Source organism: Balearica regulorum, chromosome 19 (genome assembly GCF_011004875.1).
Source record: "Balearica regulorum gibbericeps isolate bBalReg1 chromosome 19, bBalReg1.pri, whole genome shotgun sequence".
In the NCBI taxonomy this organism is placed as follows: domain Eukaryota; kingdom Metazoa; phylum Chordata; class Aves; order Gruiformes; family Gruidae; genus Balearica; species Balearica regulorum.
Window position 1 is genome coordinate 9,224,261 of NC_046202.1, and position 21,181 is coordinate 9,245,441.

Genomic DNA, 21,181 nt, shown 5'->3' on the forward strand with positions numbered 1-21,181 from the left:
CTACCTTGAGAGAGCAAATACTTCTAGTTCCTGACAGTGTTCAACCACTAGCAGTAGCTGGCATGCTTAGTCAGCAGCCACAGTGGAGTCCAAAGATTGAGAAGGTCATGGAAAGTGCAGGGAAGTCTTATTTATCTGGTCAGGCATGCACCCAAAGCTAGACCTGCTCTTGCCCGTTCTGCAGTTCCAGTGAGGAAGCAAAATGGATCAGAGACATCAGACGCCCTTCGTTGGCACCAAAGTCATTGGATAAAATGCCATGCTGAATGTAAAGCTGTTTTGCAAATATGCCTCTTTCTGCTACTCCAACTGCAGCAGAAATTTAAGTGTCTCATTTTCAATGGCTTTCCACTGTCGATGGATTGGCTTTGACCTTCCACAAGCCTTTGTTCTAGTGGAAAGTTCTAGTTTGAAGTAGTTCTGTTGCCAGCATCAGTGCTTGTTGTTCCCTGCCTGCAAACTGAGCCCATACCCCAAGATGGGCACACTTGTGCAGCAGTGTTAGGAGACAGCAAAGCACTCCTATAACTAGTACCAAGTACTAAATGCTGACTGAGCGAGTTCATAGTGCTTAACTGCTGTTTAAATGTGTGGACAAAATAAGCAACCCATTCCTTTCCTCTTGCTGCTCCCAGCCCCCCAAAAAACCTCAAACAAACCAGCCCACAAACTGTCCATTGCTACTTTGTAGGTACCTGCATGTTCCTGACTGCCAGACCCCTGCCTTCTCAGAGTCCTAATGGAACTGTCTCCAAAACCAGAGGTAGGAACGAACATTTCACGGTGGTAGAAAATGTAATTTAGAGTTGCCTTTCACACGGTACTCTTTGGTTACCGTTTCCAGTTTCATCACCCAGAGTCAGACCTTCTACTTTACTAGGATGAAGTTCCTAACCTCTTGGTGGAGATTTGAGTAATTCTGGCAGCAGAGGGCACGGATACTAATAGATGCAAGGATCACAAAGTCAGGCAAAAAGAATTGGAGTTGAATCCTTAATAGCACTATGGTAAATGGGTTTTAAAAAAAAAAAATCTTTTCAGTTACTTTATTTCACCATTATTCTGGTGCTTTTTTTAATATTTTTTTTCTAGCCACAATCTGGTGAGGTTCTGCCTTCCCTGTTACAGCGAAGGGTTGCAGACAAAAATGTGTCAGACAAGCTTATTCATGCTAATGACAGCCATCCGTCTTTTCTAACCAGCGAAGTGCTTTCCTTGCACAGTTTTAATATAAATCCATGGAAAAAAAGCCTTTCTCTCCTAAGTAATATGAAAGGCATCACCATCTCTATTTCTTTGGCCTCGCCTCATTCTCTAGTAGCATAGATGCATCTCTTTCCTCTTTGCTTTAGTGTGTTTCAATGATTTTTGACTTATGAATGGCAAAACATATCCCATTACTTCATAACTTTTTCCATTCAGACAGTAAAGTGTATTTCTTTATACATGTAGCCTCATCTGCCTGTGTGGTAGAACAGGTTTGTTCTTTTAAAAACTTTTTCAGTCTCTGTTTTTTTCTGATTTCACCATTTTTATTGCTGAGTTTCATTAAGATTTGAAGCCTTGGCAAGTCTGGCTTGCAAAGTAGGTTTTGCTGAAGACTTAGAAAGCAGTTTGGAAATCTGAACTTTAGTCTCATTTTGGCACTGATTTGTCCATGTGAGTGACAGTCAAATTCACTTTCTGTGCTTCTCACAGGCTTACCAGATGGGGGCTGGGATGGTGAATGCATTGAGAGGCAGATCCTTGCAGCACTGGGAACGGTACGAAAGCTCCCAGTGTCTGAGATGTGGAGAACCTAGGTGCGTGGAGTGTTCCCTGTTATATCAACAGATGACTCTTGCCTGTTGCATTGCTTGTGTGGTTGCTCAGTCATTAAACATAACCTAAAAGCAATTCTTCTCATAGGGAGATGTAGAAGGCTCCTGCTGTGATTGTTCTGAAGGGGGAGGTCTTTTCCTTCTGCTTATTATATCAGCATTCCCAAATGCTTCGTTAATATGAGAGAGTGAAGGGAAAAAAAATCACTATTTTTGAAGATCTGCTTTGTGATTATGATTCTGATTAGCTTCTCCTGGGCCACAGGTATGTTGGCACCACAGCAATCAGGTATCTGCAAACAACAACAGCCGCGGAGAGAACGTGTGGATCGGACCATTGCTACTAAGGTGTCCATCCAACCAGCTGTAGAAGCTGCTTGACCAGTTCCTTACAACTGTTTCCTTCTGTGCACAAGGGGTGCAGTCCCTTTCCCATCAGCCATCAGTTGAGATAAGAGGTGATTTCAGCCCAAGCTGGCTGGCATACTAGAGGCATGGCAAGTGCCAAAATGCTGGTGGTATGAAGGCTGATATCCTCCCACTTTGCAGGAGAAGTGATTAAATAATTTCATAGTCTCCCAATGAGTTCTTACAAGTCTCCCTATTTCTGCCCAGAAAGATGCATATTTTCCAACAGTTCATGAGGAAATCTGTCCTGGAGCAGCTCAGAGTAGCTGGGAGGAAAGCTGTGGATTGTGCTTCAGCAGTGCACAGATGATCCCTCACACGATGCTCCAGAAGGCACAGTAACTTGGTGATTTGCTCCCTTAGTAGTGATGATCTGGGTTAATACTGCAGTGCAAAGCTACTCTGAGTTAGGGGAAAGCAGCACAACGAAGCAATGTCCCTGCTGTCTTGTCACTGTCCATCTCTTGGAAAAAAATTATCAAACTCTTCACTACCAACCCCTTCATGAGTGTCTTCTCCTTGCTTACAGAAGGTGCACTCTCCCTCATTAGTGAAGTGTTCGCAGCTGACACCTGCACAAAGAAAATTCAGTTGTATGCTATACAATAGCTTCTGTTTCATCTCTGCTGCAGTGATCAGACAGAGCTCTTCAGTTACTTCTTTGCTACGTACCGGTTTAATTATATCCAGATAAAGACTATGCTGGAAGGACAGTTGCTACAGAAAAAAACCTGGGCAGTAGAGACACCATTAGATGCATTCAAACATAGGAAGCTTTAGCCATTCTCTGTCATTCCTCTTATGTACAGGCTTCCTAATCCTGTTGTGCTGACCAGAAGATTTAAGACAGACTAAAACAGGAATTGCAAGGGGCTCCCAGGATATGGTGTTGATACTAGGTAGTCCTTGACAGCTTAAAAGATGTCATCAGACATGATTACTAAGGATGTGTCCGTACAACAATGTGCCTTAATCCCAGGGGACAGCTGCAGTAAGAAACGCCATTGCTGTGTTCAGCACTAAATGCCTGACCAGCTATGCTCTTTCAAATTTACCGAGGAAAGAGAAAAGCAGTTAGCAAATAATTTTAGCTAAAAAAGACAGAAGAACAGTACTTCTAAAATACCAAAGCATTTTGCTTTAAGACTTTCAGTTGAAAAAACTGATTTTTACTTAGGAAATGCAAAATTTGAAATGGAAAAGATATCCATTTTCTCCAAAGTGTTACATACTACAAAAGCAAAGTACAGTACTTCATTTGGGTTAGAGAGGTGCTCTTTGGTCAAAAGCTAAGGGCTTTTTCCTGTGCATCTGGAAAAAAAAAACCCCACACTTGTTTGCTTGTTTAAACCAAAGCAAATCTGTTTCTCCACACCCTGAAATTTCTCTCTCCCACCCCCCAAATTCGTATGTACATGCAATTCCACTATTGGAGAGGAAAAAAAAAAAGAAATCCTTTATTTGCTAATCTTTGGATCCATGGGACATAAAGAAGTTAATCGGTTCTCATGTCACACTGATATATGGAACTGATCCTGTTGCCAGGGCACTGTTGTGGAACAAGGTTTTGTGGCTGATTTGCCAACCCCCTCCCCCTTCTCTACCTGGTCCCATTTTCATTTTGAAAAGAACTACTGAGTCAGTTGTGCCTAAAGACAGTGGGGGCCAAAACAACTCTACTTCCCTCTGAGGTTTTCCTTTGCTTTTTTCTGATACTGTGTGGAGAGACAATCAGAGCTCAAATCATTTCCTTTTCATTTACTGTTGCATAATTTGAGGATACTGTCACCTTGTTGAATATTGCTGCTTTATGGAAGCTTCAGTGATGGAATTACAGGGCTTGTTATTTACCAAGATCTTAGCAGTCCTGCATTCTTTTCACCTTTAAAGTGAACTACTTTAAAGTAGTTTTACTAATCATTCTTGTCCTGAATTGTTGCCATCATTGGGGTGGATTTGCTTTCTCCTCTAACTTCTGTACTTGTTTGGTGGAAGAAGTGTTGCCAAAGGAGTTAGGTTAACCCTGATATGAACCCAGCAACATTTCACAGGTTGCTGTATTTGGAAGGTGCTAGAGTGCTGAACTAAAATAAAGCTATTGCAATTCTGGGAAACAACTGTCGAGCACTCAGCCCAGATTCCCAAGAGTCTCTATGGCCTTGTCTAGCCTGACTCGGAGGTGGTGTCTCTGCTAGATTTGCTGAAATGCATCAGCAGAGGTACAGCATGCTTTAATGCATGTGTTTAAAATGCACTTTTCTATGCTAACATCAACAGACTAGCTACCACCCCATACATTCCTAGTCTAGACAAGGAAATGTCCATAAATTTATGTGCTAGAGGCAATGGGTGAGCCTTGAAAGGCTGGCATATATGGCTATTCCTTCACCTCAAAAAGGAGAATTTTAACCCAAAACTAAGTGTAGAAATCCTAGCAGAGGCACAACCTTGGTGAACTTGATTCCAGCTAGCATCAGTGAGAGGAGGAATGGGGGGTTGTGTTTGGCTTTAACTGGTTGTGTTTGGCTCTGATCAGCCTGCACCTTTTCTCCAGTACAAATTGGCGCAGAAATATAAAAGGTACCTCCTTGCTCTGAAGACAATGCTAAGGAGTAGTCTCCAGGAGTTCTCTAGACTACCCTAAAAGATGTATTTAAAGCCCATTAGCTAAAATGACTTAATTATCATATTAAAAAGGTGAAGCTGGCAGGATGATTTGTATTCTGTGGCTGTAGCCTGAGAAAGCTAGAGTGCTTTCTGGCGCTGGGGAATCTCAGGGCTCTAATTCTGTGTTGGAATGGCCAACAGTTCTGTGCAGAGACTAAAGTAGTCCAGTATCCGGAGTTCACCCAAATCTTGGACAAATCAAAGGATACAGAATCACAGTGTGCATGTAGCTCTTGCTTCTGAGCATCAGCTAATAAAGTCAAGAGCTTTGTTACTTCCCTACCATTGCAGGTTGTTAGGTCAAGTGGCATTTTATGGTTTTAATGGCTTGTGAGCTTGCTTAATATGTCAGAATTGGTGGAACAGACCGTGTTTAAATTCAAATAATCCATTTTCATATGAAATCTGTGTGGGATTTGAGCAGTGTTCAAATTAATGCATGGCACATTTAAATACTGACTAATTAGACTTAACGAATCAGTAAGAATTGGACACTGGTGAGAACTAAACCTGTTAAAGAAACAGAACAGCAGTTCATTTAAAAAAATAAATATATAGGAAAAAAACCCTGATATTTTATGTAGTGTTTTCCATTCACAGAGAGTTTGAAATGCTGATTAAAAATGCAGTGACCTCTGGGATAAGCCTTGGCTGTAATATGCAGAGCACCAAGGTAAAATTTGAGCAAGCAAACAACAGAATTAAAGTCCTGGCTGATAAAGTGCAAAGTTTAAGTCCATCATTGCCGAAGGATTTGTTTTCCAGACAGTAGCAAGAGAAATGAAGTAATTACTTTAATGACAGAGAGGCTGAACTATTGATGTTTTAAAGTGACCCTATGCATCCTTCCAGGGCATAGTGAATATTTGATTCCATGCTATACTAGGTTGTTTTAAACATCTAAAAGATGTAGTCCAAGGAGCTCCTGGTGTATTTTCTCAGTGATTTTTTTGCAATAACTAAATGCTTTCCTAATAGGAAGTGCCCTGGAACCAGGACAAAGCCTCACAGGGAGAGACCAATGGAAAAAGAATTCAGTAAAGCATCGTTTTTGGATGTAAACAACATGGTTTTAAGAGCTTCTGTCAGAAGGGTGTCTTGTACCCTGGAAAGGATGTGTCTGATTTACTGAACAGCAGTGCTGTAGGAGGGGTTGTCTCTTTGGAATTGCGTGCTCCATGTTGTGAAAAGGAAGTTCTATATCTAGGTATCCTCCATGTTTCCAGGTGAAATCTTTTAGGGGTTTTCTTGCTGTGTCCCATGTGTCTGGCATTTGAGCAAGAAGAGGATACCTGAATAGTACCAGGGAACTGGGGGTGTGACTTTGGCTGGAAAACAAAGATCTGTGGTTTGGCCATATGAAAGATGAGTTGCAATGCTTATGTGCAAAAGCCCTTGAGATCTGAGGGAGGAAAGAATGCATAAAGAGTATTTTAGTAAGGGTGCTAACCTGAGCTAGTGCTGTGTTTCCTTGTACTATAACCCTGGAGGTTACAGGATTGAAGAGGCTGCAATGGGACAACAGCCTGCAGAGCAATAAGGCTGATGTGCTTTAATTCTGCACAGATTTCAAAATGCATACCATTAACTTCAGCAATGCCTTTCACTGGGAGTTTCTTGCTCAGGAGGTCTGACTGCAGCCAGCTTTTGGTAAGACAGTGAAGTTGCCTTGGTTTGTACCAGTGGCCTGATTTGCAAAGTCTGTGAGCAGCCAAGTCATTCCCTTCCAGCTGTTTCTCATCTACCATGTGTAAATACTTTGCCATCATGAGCAGTATTGAGCATTTGAGAATACCTGCATTATGTCTAGAATTGCAATTTGAAGTGATATTTTTTTGCTGCAGAAATTAACTCCCTCCCATTATATTCATTTGTAACTTAGTCCTTCCTGCCTCAACAGGATCGCACCGTTGAATACATCATTCACCTGACTGGCTAAATGTCGTGGCACATAAGCATTTCAGACTTTCATTGACTGAGCATTACTGGACAGTGAACCGTGTCTAAGCAGTGATCCTCCAAGGCCTGACTGAGGCCTCTGTCCTCCTTGTGATGAGGAAGTTTTGTGACTTCCAACAAAGCATTAGAATGAGATGCAAGTAAAACTTTTGTGATGTTATGTCTTCTGCTTTTTGCCTGTTTACCGTTGCTCTTAATTTTGGTGGCCCTGGTGGCTCATAATTGGTGGAGGCAAAGCAGGAGACTGAGTGTATTGCATTTTAAGTGAAAGAATCCCAACAGAGCCACAGGGGAGTTCTGCTAAAGGATATCGGGGCTTTCTCTACACATAAAGTTGTAATATTCTTCACTAGTCTTGTGAGGATGCAGCCACGCATGTGTAACCAGTATTTGCATCACTACAGGATGGCATGGGAATACAGTCCATTCTGTAACTCCACCCAAACTATGATTTCTCCTAGAGATTGTTATGCCCCAGTGACAGATGTAGATGTTCTTCCTACACTCTCTGGTGGAGCAGCTTATGAAGCATAAGAATAGATGCAAGTGATAAGATCCAAACAAAAGGCCTGAATTTTCACCAGAATGCTTCCATCTGAGGTAAAACTAAGGGGTGAGCAGACTTGCTCAGCTTTTCTGAGAAAGTTCTCCCTTTCACTGGGGCAAAATTAATCTGTGGCAGGTTTGTCTCACCTAGATACTGTTGTGGTTATCTCACAAGGAAATCTATTTTTACCTACATAGATCTATTGGTTTTCCTTAATATATGTTAAACTTTTTTGCCACCTTCATTTCCCTAGGTAGGTTAGATGATGTAAAGAATTATTTTATTTCGCATCCAAGTAGGCTGCCTTTCAGCCTCAGTATAGTCAGGTTAGCCGCACATGTGCACGGGAAGACCCTTTTCTACTGGACTGTAACATCAGAGGCATTGCAGGATGTCACGCTAAAGCGCCCTAGGTTTTCTTGGAAACAAAGTTTGTTGTTTTTTTTTTATGGAAGGCACAAGGAATGTATAGAATGAAGACATACAATTTCAATTACATTTCTCTTCTTGAATATTTCCCAGAAGGCCACACACAATATATTACCAATCTGAACTGTAATCAGTCAGTAATTGCCTTTAAGGGGTCAACACATTTAAGCAGCATTTGCAGTAAGTATTTTCATAAATACAACCGTATTACAAACCAGTGTTCTTCTAACAACTGGTCTAATTACCAATATGCAGAGGCATTGCTCCTTTGTCAAACTAAGGATACTCACCTCAGATGTACTTTGATTTACTCTTAATATAAGTGAGCCTATTTCAAGAGGATAATTGTGTAGGTTTTGCTTGTTCCCTTGCACAAAACTCAAAATTGGAGCAGTGAGTGCAGTGAGTTTTGGAAGACAGCTTTGGAAAAGAAATGTCCCTATTGTATTCAGCTTTGTTATGTACCTGGAGCTACAGATGAGATGCTACGTGATGTGCAAATTGGAATTTTCAGGTTTGCCTTAGGTAAATTTGCCTCAAAAGCACATGTCAATTATGTGTTAGGACCCCAGATGGCTTAATGAAAATAAGGTACTTAAGGATTAGGCAGGACAAAATAGTTGGAGCATGAAAAATATGGCTTTACAAATTCAAACTATCAAAGAGAAGCAGTACAGAGAACAGTAAAGGTCATGAAGGTGCAATGGAGGAATTTCATATATAATGTATGTAAATAGCTTGTAATGGTTTTTTTGTAATGATTTGTATGCAAATCAAAATGTAATAGGAACAGTAAAAACTTGCTCATTTATAGAACTTGGCTTTAGAAATGTGGAGACACCGGGGCAGCAGAATCTGAACTAAAGCAGGTGTGATAGTACATCATCCCTCAACTGGCATTGCTCCACAATGTCACTGTTGTATGAGGGGGAGCATTGGAGCACCTTTATGTGACCTCTTTGACGGTCAAACGCACACTTACTGTGGTTTCTACTCATGCCATTGGTTGCTTTGAAGTGGTAGCTTCCTATGGAGGATCCCTTCATCACTGATGGCAGAACATTGATTTTGAGTGAACAACCACCCTGTGTTATTGACTAGTTTCCCTGGACCTATGGGGTGTCTCTCATCTGACAAAGAGCAAGCTTGCACAGAGTTTCCAGGCTTCATTTTTATAAGGAGACATTCAATCCACGCTTTTCCTGATACCAAGAAGTCCAGGGATTATTCCTTTGCAGTGAGGCACTTTGGTTATATGCACCCAGTCTAATCAGAACCTGGATTTTAGTCAGTTTGCTTTGTCCTGATAGGTATTTTTTCATAGCTGCAGCCCCAAGAACTTGGATGTTATATAGCAGAAAGACTTGTTTTCTAAGTGATTCTAGATCGTTGTTTATGTGATAAGGTATTGGAATGGCTTTTCTCTAGAAATTAAGGCAGAATATATGTTTTCCTGCCATCTCCAGGTCAAATCCTTGAATTAAATGCATAAATTAACTGGCCATTGATTAATATACTTGGTTATGATTGTAAAACTGTTCCAGTATATGGCTCTGAATAAGAGAAAAATAGAAGTGCTCAACTCCTCGCATGTTCTCAGTATAGAATGGCACTTTCAAACTTGGATGGCTAAAGCCAGACACTTGCAGAAATGGGCTTTATGGGGATGCCGGACTCCTACCGTTCTGTCATCAGTGGGAGGTCAACAAACTGGTCTAATGTAAGTGTGTAAGTCCTATCATCCTTCCCTTCTAGAGGAGTATACTCAGTTCTTAGATAAGAAAAACCTGACAAAGCTAATATACTGCATCACCTCTGACCTGAGAGAAATATCCAAGCTCCCTCACACCTTGCCCTGTTACTGTGCAGCAATCTAGTAATTACTGCTCAATACTAGCAAGTAGTGAAGTAGCACTGATTTTTCTTCACTTAAGTTTTGGTGGGGAGTTTTGTTGATTTGGGGGGTTTGTTGGGTTTTGTGGATTTTCTTGGAGGTTTTTGCCTCATACTTTAGATATGAGCAGAACTAACACTTTAAGATTAGTTCAAAAAGCCTCTGAGTTTTGGTCTAGTGCAGTTGTTTTGCTATTGAGATCTGTGAATGTATGTGGAAATTGATAATGCAGGGAGGGGAAGCATGGCAGTAAAACATCATTTAGCTTTTTCCCAAAATGGACAAGCCAATTATGCTAGATGAAAGACAAATGTGGAATCCTTTGCCCTGTAAATAAAGATGTAATTGAGGATATTATGTGCAGGGAGGTTCCTCAGACAGACTTGCAGAGCTGTGTTAGGATGTCCAGCCTGAGGTAAAAGGTGCCAGCTTTGCTGCCCTGGAGGCAGAGCAGGGATCATGCTGTGGTTTAATCATCCTGAGTCCTTTTCTACAGATGGAGGTAAGCAATGCTGGCTCTTTTGCTAGTTCCAGATCTGTACTAGTTGAGGAGTTACCAGTGAGCTTTGTGAGGTGGAAAAGGAAATCAACATGCACAGGCTTCCCCTGTCTCTATGGGCTGGGAGCAGCAGCTCCCCATCATGCTTTACCTTGCAAAAGGTGTTACAATAAAGGTAGCTCCTGCACAGGAAAAAGTGTTTGTCTCCCAGCTGCTTTCTCCCTTACAGACACGTGCAGGGGAGCTATATCTGAACCTTATTCAAGAATGTGGATTGCACTGCAGGAAGGGTAAAGAGCTCTTGGGAGCATTTCACTGTGTTAGTTCAAGCATGTAATGCAATCTTTTGTGCACAATGCTGTACACACTTGATATCTTTCCCTTGATTTTTTTCATTTATTTTATTTTGACTGCTACAGTAAAGCTTGAGGCTGTCTCTTCCCCCCTTCCCCTGTTAGTTTTTGCTCTAGAAGTATGTAAAATACACCTCTCACTTCACTGAGTTTTCAACACAATTGAGCATTTAGCATCATGTCGTCATGACAGTGTGGGACATGATGGTGTTTCTGTGTGTGTTCTAGACTTAGTAGTATTTCATAAAGACACATACAAACAACAGCAGGCACAAATATTTTGGTAAAGAATTGTTCATGTACCAGAATGAAATTTGTGACATCTGCACAATATTAGTTGCAAATGGATTTATATTTCTATCCATGTATATTGTGAGTCAAAGCATATTTCTTGTATAACCATAGGACTATGGTAAAAATTTGGATAAAACGTACAATTCTTTATCTATTAAATCTGCAAGAAAATGAGACATGCACATGTTCCTGGAGACATTCCTGCTTCATTTTCACTCAGTCTTGTTTCCTGTTACAAGGAGCTTACTCAGGCTACACCCGGGGCTGTTTAATTTCCCAGTTTGTTCAGTTGCACTGTAAATCTAAGCTATTTTCTTTTGAGTTGTTCCATGGTAAGGTACTTCCTGCTGTTACAATGGCTATTAGACCCTGGATAAAATCCTCTCAGTGGCTTCAGAAATTAGCCTCGTAACTCAGACTTGTGCTTGGAAGAGGACTCAACTGGGCAGCAGACATCCTAGCTGATGCTGAGCTTTCATCTAAATCTCCACTAAAAGCCAACTTGAGTCAGTACTGATGAACACTAGCACCTTTTTCATTTATATAATGCAGATTGTGGCTCTTGGCTCAGATGTTTAGTGACAGTAGTGCAAAGAAATAAAATATCCTCCCAATTGGTCTAAATGGGGTGGGGGAGTGCGACCAGCAGCTATGCAAATCATTAGTAACATTGATTCCAATGGTAACAGGATGTGTTAAGCTAACATGAAATGCTTTTGCTATCCCTGCCCAGGTGCTGTTCAGTCATGGTACACATCTGCCTGTCCAGTTTAGAGTACCAGGCCTTGGCCAGTTCCTGCAGGCTGAATGAACCATTTCTTTCCCAGTCTTAAAGCTGCAGAAGTAGTAATGCCCCTATTACTGTCAGCATAGCATTTGCCATGGGCGATTCAATCACCGAAACTGAAGGTTTGTGCACCTGGCTAGGAAATGTTTTGGGTTGGGCTCTGGGTTGCCTTACACCTCTTGCAGTCTCTTTGACAGCACAGCATCAGTCAGTTTGGCTGCTGGTTTGGTGTACTCCCTGGTGCTGAGCAGAGATGGCAGTCTGGGTGGGTGTTTTTACCCTAACTTTGATTTAGCTAGAACGAATAACAGCTGAAAGGCATTTATTTGGATAGTAAAATCAATACAGAATTTGTCTCCATGCTTTAAAGCATGGCAGCCACTTTCCAGGTCTCTCTAATTTAATGTGTCTGATAATAAAGACAGCTCAGCCTCATATCTGCAGAGAAATCAAAGCAAGAGGTTCTTTTCTTTGCAATTTATTTAGCAGGATAGTTGAACAAAATGAGGAGGCATAGCAGTCTAGAAACATTTAAGCTATTGTTGCAAGTGATAACTGTGATGTGAAGGGCAGTGATCTGCTTTGGAGATAGATATACTTCATGCAAATGTAATACTCGCCTAACCTGAGCATACAAGAGCTGTGCAAACTGATTTACAATAAGCAGGAGTTATTTTGCATAAAGCTTTGAGATGTCAAATGTTCTTGCAGCTTTCTTTTCCTCTTGGCTATTGGGATGTAAGGATGAAGGTGGCCAGAGATATTTGTTCTTCATGTGCTTTGGAGCTGGGCAACCTGTGCAACTGTATTCTTGCTCACATGAAGAGCAGCGACATGGAGACTTTGCTTCTTTGCAAGGGGTGCGAGGGGGACACGGCAGTCGATGGCTTCCTTTTACACATCTAGCAGCGCACTTGGTCTGGATTACAGGTGGAAATGAGCAGGGGATGCATGAGCACAACACTGTGTGTAGCCAAAGGGGTTGGATGCGTGGCCAGCAAGCCTCATTTAACATATGGAGCTGGGTTCAGCACTTAGTGCAATGCTCTGTGTGTGGGCTCTTCAGCCATCTCTGCCTAGGTGTAACCTGGATGCTCCTGGTGTTACTTAATTGGTTTGGCAGATGTGCTGACAGTGCCGTGACAGACTCAAGTGAAGCACTGCTCAGTATTGCACAGATTGCTTCCCATCCACTCTGATTCATTACCAGGTTTTCTTCCCAAATGAGTTAAGGTTAGCAAGCCTGTTCCAGTGGCATGGACGACTGAGCATTTCTTTCATAAAATGGAAAGAATTTGGCAGTACAGACAAAGATTTTCTACAGATCTCGGCTTATTTTGAAATGAGTTCTTTAAATTGCTGGGACAACTAGATATGCGTGTTTCCATGTGGTATGTTGGAGTAGTGTAGGATAATGATAGAGAGATCAGAGAGATCACCGCTTTCCCATATTTCACTGATGGGGAGGACTGATTTTTTTTGTGCTTTTGTATGGATTAAAAAAAGTTCAGAAAGGTATTCATCTCTCTAATTTGACTTTTTTCTTTACATTTTGATTCTTTTCTGAAAGTAGGCTACAGAAAGTCTACATATTCTTACTCAGGAAATTGCTTCCCTTAGTCACTTTGCCTTTCAGTGCTCAAAGTCCTGCTGCATTTTCTTATCTAAGTACTAATACAAGAAGAAGTATGAACAACTGTTCTTCCGTCGCACTCTGGAGGTTTCACACACTGAACTTGAATTCAAAAGATTTGGAGATACCTTGAGAATCCCAATTCTGACACAGAAAAGCTTTATCTGAATCCTTCTGCCTCCAAACTTTATGGCATATGTAAGCACTCCTCTAATTACATTGGGAAACTCCCTTTCATGTCAGTCGACGTCATCAAATAACTTAGACTCCATCAGTCCCTCAAAACCCACAGTTAAAAAGGGTGACATTTGGCAGCAAACGTCAGGTGAAACACTGTAATATGCCCCTATATTGGAAGGGTTGGAAAACCAGATAAACTCCAGTTTCATAAAGCTGTAGCTTTTGAGAGCCAAATCATAAGATCAAAATATGCTTAACAAAAATGCCAGTTATTGTCCTTGGGACCAGACATGAGAGGAATAACAGAGAATTTGCTATTAAATAGAGGGCCAAATTTGCTGTTAGTGAAGTTCTGCTGAGGCCAGCTGGATTACAGAAGAGGAGAACAGGGCCCTGTAACATCAAACATATCAAGCAAGCTCAGGGGTGAATAATTCTGTCAAGAATGTTTAAAAACTGGTAAAAAGGCCCTGGATGTATCACCCTGTTTTGGTAAATGGTCAGATCCATGAGATTGGTGTCTTACAGGATTTGCTTTTGCCTTCACCTAGTCATTCATCAGTATGTAAAACTGCATGGGCACCATGCAATAAAATTACTTCCTAACTATTTAAAATCCTTTTTCTTATTTTTCCAATCTGAAACTTACAGTTTAAATAGATCCTAGAGTCAATTTTCAGCTTCCCCTGCATCACATTTCTGCCTTGGAGAAGTACAGATGACAGTGCAAAGTGAATCAAACCAGCCACTTCTCCCCATTAATGGCGTTCATGCAGATATTTAAGGACTGTGACTGTATTGTCCAAAATAACCAGGTGGAGTTACCGAAAGATAACATATTAGCTTGGGAGTGATGTTCTTTCTACCAGATACACTATTAGTCCCATGAACACTGACCTACTTTCAGTGGGGTTTGTATCTCCATATATTATTGATCTTATAAGCTTTAATCCTTCATATTGTCAAACTGACACTGTTCATAAATCATAAATGGACCCTGACAGCTATTTCTATCAAGAAAGAGCCAAGTCAGCTTAATCTGAACTCACCTCTTTTCCCATTCTCCTGCAAGGACAGCCACTTTAGGGTGTGCTTCATGAGCATGGAGCACATGCGAAAGTGATCAAAAGCTACTGTTCTGCCCCAATGTGTTTAAGAAAAGATGCTTGAGCTTCACTCTGAATAGGTAGAAGCCTGTTGGACCAAACTGACAGATGGTGCACAGTGCTAGGAGAACATCATGGCAGAGATGTTCTGGACTTTGCTGGAAACTCAAGTGTGCCAAAGAAGGCACAAACATCAGTAAGAGAGGACAGTGTGTGTCAGGGGCATACAGTTCTGCCTAGATCTCTTCAGTCAGTATAAAAGAAATTAAACAATAATTATGTTTTAGAACCCTAAAATAACCTTTGTTTGAAAAACCCCTAAAGGTGGAAGTGAACTGTTAACCTAAAATGCCTTCAGCTTTGGGGAAAGGGCAAAGATAGCTTTCTGTGAGGGAGGATGTATTAGTGCTCGTCTGCCTCCTGTCTGGCAGCACCCTGTGTCTCTGGCAGTGTAAGAGCGCCCCACTCCCAGATAGTCCCTAACAAGTGCCCTATGAGGCCAAAGGAGGAGGCAGCACTACAGGGGACAGGCTGGACACATGGTGGCTGTGCCTGACAGGGACCTATAAGAGTTGGTTTAGCCTTGCTTTGTTCCCCTGCTTACGAGTGGAGACTTAAAAGGGAGCTGATGTGAAATGTCAGTAGCTTGTGGCACTCAGCAGCTGCTTGTCGGACTTGATTTAGAGAGCACATAGGAGTGGTGAATCCCACTTGTGTTCTGTGGGGATTGAGATGGCATAAGCCTTTGTACAAAGGTAAATGGAGCACTTTGACATTTGTACCTGCTGTTACTTAATGTGCATTGACCTTCACCTGGTAAAAGATCTAACTAAAAACCCTCATACAAATCTACGTTATGGTGAATTGTTTTATAAGTCCTATTGCATGGAAGCCAGAGAATTGAAGGCACTTGTAAAGTTAGAGCCTGCACATTTGGTTCATAATGGTCCATTTAAAAGCAAAGAACTGCGCAAGAGTATAAGCTCAGAAGCAATCCTAGGACTTTAATGGGGACAGATGTGTGGGGAGACACCTAATGTGGTCGATATCTGTCAGCAGAACATTCTTGTCATGTAGCTGTCAGGAGTGAAACAGCTGAGGACTGAAGTTCAGTGGCATGCACAAGAAAGCCCTTGTGAAGCTATAGACTGCCATGCTTTCCTGACAGAGCAGAATGAATTGGGACAGAGATGTATTTATATCACTTGATATTTTATTTAGTGCACATACGTATTTTAGCAAAACCCCGATTAGCTCCAACAGCATGTATCTGTAAATCTTGGTACTGTGCCTTGAGTGGCACTCTTGCTAGCACCGCTGCTTCTTGAATCGCAAAAGAGGATAGTTGCTGCCTTAGCCTTCAGGGCAAACTGTGTCTTCCCTTTCCATTTCTCTACTAATTCACTTCTCTTCCTGTTAAATGCAGAGGTGTACTACTAACCATGGAACCATACCTAAACTCAGCACAGGGTCTAGACCTGTAGCCTGCCAGGCAGCTTCTCTTTACTGACCTTTTTCCCCTGCAACTCAGTAAAATGGCAAGGCAACTGCCCATCCCTCTCTTCCATTAGAATGGCAAAAAGACAACAACTGTCCTTGTACTGTTCTCTTATTCCCTATCCCAGGTAGGAATTCTCTGTTCTTTTCTCCCAGTGCAGACTACTTCTGCCTTCCCTCTACCCATCTAATTAAATGTCATTTATTCCACTTACAGGATTTTTTTAAGGAAGATGAATTTGCTTACTGTGTAAGTTGTGCTATTCTCTTTATATCAAAACGATATTGATGTCAGTACTTAATACTAAGAGAATCATATTGCTGGGCAGTGGTGAGGGATTTGGGAGTATGGAATGCTTTTGGCTATTGAGGGTAAGGTATCATTGTCACCTGTAAAAGATAGTTGCATCTTCACCATGACTTCCCACAAATGAATTAAGAGCCCTGCAATACTAGCTGTGCTTTTTGGAGTTAAATACATACACTTCACAGCTTGCAATTGGCTTTGATAAGTAGCTTCTCACTGTAAGCAGAGTTCAGTTTAAAAAAAAAATAATCAACAAACCAAAACAAACTCCCATGCAAACAAAACAAAAATCCATAATGAACAGTAAACTTTACTCTTACTTCTCTGCATTATGTGAAAGCTTCATGTAGTTTGAGGAAGAGTTGTCATATCTATCACTAAATATACAAAGGTTATAAAAACAAAATGCCACAACAAATCTACTGTTCTGCCAGCATCCCTTTGCAGACTTTATTTTCAGAGTAAGGCTCTGCAATGGCAGTTTTTTCTATTTATCTTCAGTGGGGTGAGAACATGCTCATAGACTTCAAGTTAAGAGAAGCTAGAGTTGAATTGCCATATGGGCTGTTTTCAACCAGTAAATGCAGCTATACCTTTTTTTTAATAAATGTAACAGCTCCACTGGCTGTTTGCACATGGGTTTTGTTGAAGGATGAAGCTGTCTCTTGTGACATGATCAGCAGCTTCTCTAAAACTAAAACACTGCAGTGACCCTAAGCTCTTGCTGAATTTCCATCAAATCTGAATCTGAGGGGCATTTCTCGCTCCAGCTTGGAGTGTTCCTTCACTCCGTGAGCAAATGGAGCAGCCTGGTGTGTGGTCTGCCAGCTGAAGACCAGATACTCAGTGGGCTCTGCTCTATTAACTCTCTGGTAGTTTGATTACAAATAGGAGGAAGCTTTTCATATATTTACTTTGAATTTATTTTTCAGAGTTCATCCTTGGTACCTCTTACTGGCCTTGGCCTCCTGCTTTACTGGGATGTCCTTCTTCCAGCCAACACAAAGATCCAAAGCGTTAAAACAAAGCTGCCAAAGATGCAATGCCTGCAATGTCACCCTCAGTGGCCACTGTTCCACCTGTGACTGGGATATCCGAACCATTTTTTTTTTTTTTTTTGCAGTTTTGTGGATCCAGTAGCCCTGTTTCATCTCACATATTTCTTTTCTTATACTTTTTCTGCTGGGCTAATTTGATCTAGAAAAGTGTCTCTCTATAGGTCCTTGTAACCATGCCTTCATAGTGCAGAAAATTGTGCTGTGGAGTTGACTTCTGTCTCAAAGATACCCTGGTTGGTGTACTGCAAAAAAGAAAGATTTCTTTAGGTCTTCTCTGTCTTGATGATGATGGCACCACTCCATGCATCTCCCTGTAAACATGAAGAAGTTCCACTTCTGGGGGAAAGTTGTGAACTATGGCTGTTAGCAACAAAATTGAGGGGTAATCAAAAATACTTTATGAACAGGGAAACTTATTGAAATAAACCCATGATATGTTAATAACTGATGCTATAGTATACCATGATGTATTGATGCAGATTCTGTTAAATAGGAGATGCTAAGTCAAGGCATCTTATGAATAACGGGATCACTCTTTTTCTCTCCTTTTCCACTACTGCTTGCTCAGAGCTGGAAGAAAGGGAGGGGAGGATAGACAGGGAGAGAGTCCCAGATAGTTGCATTAACTATGGATAACAAAAATCCAAAGTGTCTGGCACACAAAAGTTACCAGAAGCAGATGGTATAAAGATAAATGAAAGGGAATTGGCAGTATACCTAGGGTAACCCCAGTCTCATCAAAACAGGAAAGGAGAAAGAAAAATAATCACTGTGTACCGCTTTGAATTGACCACAGGGAATCTCTTCATTTGCTGGAAGACTTCCCAAATCCACTCTCTGGGAGCTTTGCATGTAAATTAACACTACTGAGGATGCAATCTAGTCCAGTGCCTTCTGGTATAAAGTGAACACCTCTCTGGAGCATGTATTAGCAACATCAATATATGGATGGTTCTTCCCTCATTGGTTTCCTTCATGGGAAAGTACAGTGAAAAAGATTTTTCCTTTCAAATTATTTACATGTATCCCTTATGATTTCAGAGGGAATAGCAAGATTGCAATTAAATTTACCCTTATTAGCACTAAACCCCAAAGCAATCATGTCAAAATAGATTTGAACAAGAAATGCCCAGGAGTATGAAAAGTGAGGAGGAAATTGTTTCTACATTCTTAATTCTGGCAGCTGGTTTTGGTCTCCTATGTTTCTGTGCTAATGAACTGCACATGTTAAAGACCAGTATCCCCACAATGACACCCAAGCTGATGGCAATCTCCTCCTGGAAAACTCCTCAATGCACTCAGTCAGCTCTCCTCCGAGATTTTTTTTTTTTTTAAGGAATTATGGCAGAAAGTTAAGCACAGGGAGTCATTTGCATAGGACTTGGAGAAGCCCTACTCTGCTACAACCTTCCTATGTGATAGTGTTGAGTCTCTTAAACCCAGTTATTCTAAGCTACCAAAGTACCACACTCCTTCCCAAATATAGTGGAGATGTAGTTGTTATGCCCTGGGCCCTCATCGCTGAAATGGGGACACCAATGTTACTGGGTGTTTGTGAGGTCAAGTACATCCAGGAGCATAAGCTGGACAGCAGCTAAAGTAATGAAGCCCATGTAAATAACAGCGAGAAAATGAGGTCTAGTAACAAAATGCAATGGCGTGTGAGAAGTGGTATTTTCTAAAGCATTAATGAATGAGGTGTGTGCTCCCATTAGGTGCATTTAGAAAAATCCCATGCTAAAGTCTCTGGGAACCTGTCTGACTTTAAAGAATGAGGCCAGTGGGAGTCTTTTCGTAGATGTGATGAGTGGATCAGAGTCTGAGTCTCTATGGCAATTTGTTGCAGTGAAATGTAACTGGCAGTATTAACTGATCTAATTCTGCAGGTACTCTTTGTGAAATCGAGATCTGCTGGCTAGTTAAACGCATACAAACTGGCCCTAAATCTCTTGCAAAGGCTATTGCTGTGAGTGAGGCTAAAATCTTTTAGGTGTGGATGATGTATCCTGTCGTATTCAAGGTTAAGCTGATTATCAATTTTGGGTCAGGAGCAAATTTTGATGTTCCCATTAACTGGTACTGTTGGAGCTTATGTCTCCTCCATAGCATGGCAATTTCCTAGGACTGTCAGGGCATTCTTTATTCAACAACGCCCTCTCAGGGACCAAAGACCCTTGCAGTGACCTCACCTTTTCTGTGGTCTTTGTGATGCATGACAATTGTGGCCTTGTTGTCAAATTTTGGGTCTGCCTCAGTGGAGGGTGCATCATGTGAGTATTGTGGATCCCTCTGGACTGAATGTCTGCTGCGTGGTTGTCTGCCCTCACGGCGGGAAACTGGATTCAGGCAGTCAGGCCATATGTCAGCTGCTAAACTGTGAGCGGCTCTTAGAGTGGTGACATTTCTATCCGCCCTTCACTCAAGCCAAGGATATGTAAAAAAACCATATAAATGTTACTTTTAACCCAAATAAATAATTTTCATTGCTTCAAAGCAGTATCTTGAGCAAAAAAAATAGCAGACAAGGAAACAAAACTGAAAGTGTGTGAAAATCTCACTCAGCCGTAAGTGTGAGTCTTCTTGTCCTTTTCAAAAGGCACATATGGCCAAGAAAAGCCCTGCAGTAACGAACCAGGGCAGGAATAAGATGTTTTAGGAATGGCAAGTGGCTATCAGGGTCTCTGCACGCAATGCAAGGGGGCTTGTCTGAGGGGGAGCGGGGACTGATGGGCATTTGGCAATTTTTGTACATCTGAACCCAAGAGCTAGGGTAAGTAAGTTACAGGATGGTCACAATGTAAAGACAGATCCGAACAAAGTCAGCTGGAAATGCCTGGAAGCATCTGGCTGTTTTTCCACTCCTGCAAACCTGAGGATCCAGTTGCGTGGAAGCAACTTTAGCTTTTAGGAGAATAAAGTTGCTTTTACCCATCAATGGGTTAGGTAGAAAAAAGTTGAAAATAACAGTCTCTTCTGGGAACATTCATGGATGAAGGCAGACTCATAAAAAAGCGTTGCTGTAAAGTTTTAAGTGATTTTTCTATTTCTAATAGGTAACAGAATTTCTGTAGAAAAGCTGGAATACTTTGTATTTGTCTGTGCACCCAGCCCCTCTGCTTGTAGCTTGGATGATTTATTTTTTTACATATCTGGTGTTAAATTTCACCTGCCAAGTCCTGTATGACACTTGGATCTTCTGCGGGTATGTGACTAATGTGCAGTTCAAAGCAAACTGAATGGCTGTTGCATCAGCTTCTGCTCATGTCTCTCTCATTCTGGTATCAGAAAAAGTATTTTATGGTGGAAGATAATTTCTCCTTGCTTTACGGAACATAGTGTGATCCCAGGAACAGAGAGAGTTTGAAAGACTGGTTGTAAGGAAAGTTAGGTGAAAATTTGTGCCCTCTTTCCGTTCACAAATGGATCCTCATTCCTGCAAATGGTTTTATTGTTAGCATTACTGATAAGTGCATGCAAAGATTCCTGCTGCTATCCTAATGTTTTACACGTAGCCTGTAAGGACTCTGAAGGTAGTCTGGGATCTGTTTTTTGGCTGAAACTCCAGATTTGAAGCTGGGAAGGAGAGCAGGTGCTTGGAGTTAAAAATAACAAGGAAGATCTGCTTTACCTCTTACTGAGCAATAAAACATCTTTTCCAGGCTCCTTTGTCCACCTTTCTCTTGCTTTTTACTGCATCTTCCATACAAGGAGATTATTAGGAATCCATTTTGAAGTCAATAGCA